Here is a 2,744-nt window from a genome sequence, read left to right as displayed (position 1 = left end):
CTTGTCACTGAACTGTACAAAGATGAAAGCAACGCTCATAAAAAACAGAGAACTCAAGAAACCCAAAGGGAGAATAAAAAAAAGTGGAAAGAGTTCTAGTTTGATGAACATGTATTTCTGTTTGCCCCTCCACCAACAACATGCCCAAGAGTTAAAACCAACTAACTGCATCCAAGAGACAAGTGGCTAGCACAGCCAGAGGGCTAGCGGTGTAGCGCAGGGCAGAGGCAGAGGTTTTGGTATGAACAGGATTCTGATTCCACGTCTTGCCAACCAGTCGGGGGAGGATCACCCCAGTGCCCAAGGTCCCAGGAGATCCTGTCTTGTTCATTCACTCATCACCCGTGCTTGCAACCTTGTCTCAAGCATATCCTTGAGACAAGAATGCACCCTTCAGGCAGTGTACTTACATACTGATGAAGAATGGAAAAAGATCTCCCAATTCTGCTCCAAAACTTGAGAAGAATGATGGGGTGTCTTTCGGTGCTGAACATGCCCATAGGAATGCCCTGGCATTTCATGCTCAAATGAAGAAGACCAGTCCAGGGCCTATGGGTGACACATTCTTGGGCCAGATGAGCTCTTATGCTAAGACAGAACTGGGGTCTCAGTCTCCAGAAAGAAGCCACAGTGAAGCTGGATGAATTCTGGACATGCTCGTGTCTACACACCAGCAAAAGTTGCCCTGATTATGTGTGAGAAGCTAATTCATTTGCAATCTTTGTACATCGATCAGTTTAATTGACTTCAGCATGTTTTTTTACATAATCACAAAGTGGAACATGAGGCTCTAGGTAGTAGTCCTTTCACTGGTCCAGAGGGACTTTTGGCCAAAGAAGGAGAAAACTTAAAGCATCTAAAATGTCGTCCACAGTATGATCAGCACTATGGAGGGGAAGCCTTATTACATAGGCAGCTGGAGGAATGCCGAATACTGGCCACAGATGGTGCTGCCCAATGGGCTCATACAATTTGTTTCAGTCAGAGGCGCTTGGCCTTTGTGGATGATGTCTGTCATTCCAATCAGTCTCTTCCAATGACCAGACACTACCTTACCCGTATTTGTCAGGACACGAATCAAGTTCTTTTCAAATGCTGCCAAGGGTCTGAAGAGGTACCCCGCAACAAACCAGTTCCTGTAAGCCTCTCTGAGGATCCCTGCTGCCCACTGCCAACTGGAAGTTGCCTCCTCAGATGTCTCAGCCCGAGTAGGACTTAGATGTTGTGGGTGACGGTACGCAGTACCCTCCTTCACCCTTGCCTTTTGATCCTTCATAATCCTTGAAGATCATTCAGTCAAAGAAATTGTTGAAGGTCCAATGGATATCCTGGGCCAGAGACAGATGGCTGGAGATGCATGCAGATCACAGAGGTCCCAAATTCTGAAAAAGCCTCCTAACCACTGCCTCAAAGTAGAGTGTCTACTGCAAATGGGAAGCCATTTCTTCTGTCAGTTGATAGCTTGTTTTGGGAACCATATGACTTTGGAGGATTTGAATTTTTCATTCTTTCAACAAGTATTTATGACTATCTCTCACTGAAGGATAACTCAGACTACGTTGTTTGGATTATTGATTTATATAGTCAATCATAAACCAAATTTCGGGGGAAGGGATCAATAGTGTCTACATGTCACAGATGTCTTCCCACTCTATACAAGGAAGAGAAAGACAGGTTATTCCTGCCAGAGCTGCTGGGATTGAGAAAGTATTTGGGACTCTGCCTCAGGGGAGAGACATCTTTGTAATGGGAATTCCCAAGTCTTGGAACAAATCCACATAGGTGTTTATGTGGGAGATGTGTATCCTTGGGATATTGATGGAATTCTGTGCCTGTGTTTTAGCCTGTCTTCACCTCTCACCTAATTGGGTAGTCTGAACCCCTCCTCCCAGTGAACTCTGACTCTGAGAACAGCCCATAGGACTGGGCCTTCTTTAACCATCCATTGTGCTTCTAACCTATGTAAATTTCTGTAGGGGCTATCTTATGTAAGATACAATAAAAAATTAATGTATATAGTTTCTATTAAATGTTAAAATGTTATGAAAATGTCAAAAAACCCTGCTTGAATAAGACAACAAGAAATACACTGTAAAATGAAAAGATGTTTGATAAAGGTATTGTGGACACTGTAAATTAATGTAATTATACAATCTAATTTTGTTTAATTAGGGATTAAACAGAGAGCAGAATTCTTCTGCATTCTTTTCTAATAGAATCTCCGGACATCGTCTGCATGAGTTTTAGAGATTACAGGAGAGATTTATTATCACAAAGCAGGCACAAATAGCTCATGACCAGAGAGGGTTTTGAAAGGTGGCCAAGCCTCATGAGGAACATGATGAACTGATTTTAAATAATGCAGGGCTGCCACCATGGGGGAGCTTCCTGGGCTTGGATGATATAATGCCTAGAAGGTTGCTCCTGTGTTATTGGAACCCCATGCTGTTAAATAACATTTACTTCAGTTATCTGGCACTATTAACATTACCCCCCATTGGTCAGCTAATTAGACATAAATCTATTAAACAAAAATAAATTTCTATATGCTTGGCTATTGCTTAAATCAAGCTTTTGCATATTTAAATTGTCATCTTGTTTAAGTTTGCAATGTAAACTACATTCTGATTTCCTTATAAGTAAAGAATTGAAGAGTGGATAAAGAAAACACAGGGTTGACAAGGCTTATTTGTTTTGATGTATATGGAATTTGAACAAAGCAGGAAAACATTTTAAAACTACAA

At 41.7% G+C, this 2,744-nt stretch overlaps 1 pseudogene; it reads left to right on the top strand.

Moving 5' to 3' along the window:
• The first annotated feature begins 260 nt into the window (after window positions 1-260).
• On the top strand, window positions 261-1,594 carry LOC118021252 (annotated as a pseudogene).
• The last annotated feature ends 1,150 nt before the right edge of the window (window positions 1,595-2,744 follow it).

Source organism: Mirounga leonina, unplaced genomic scaffold (genome assembly GCF_011800145.1).
Source record: "Mirounga leonina isolate KUSES-001 unplaced genomic scaffold, KU_Mleo_1.0 Mir_174, whole genome shotgun sequence".
In the NCBI taxonomy this organism is placed as follows: Eukaryota; Metazoa; Chordata; class Mammalia; order Carnivora; family Phocidae; genus Mirounga; species Mirounga leonina.
This window is presented reverse-complemented; position numbering and strand designations above follow the sequence as displayed.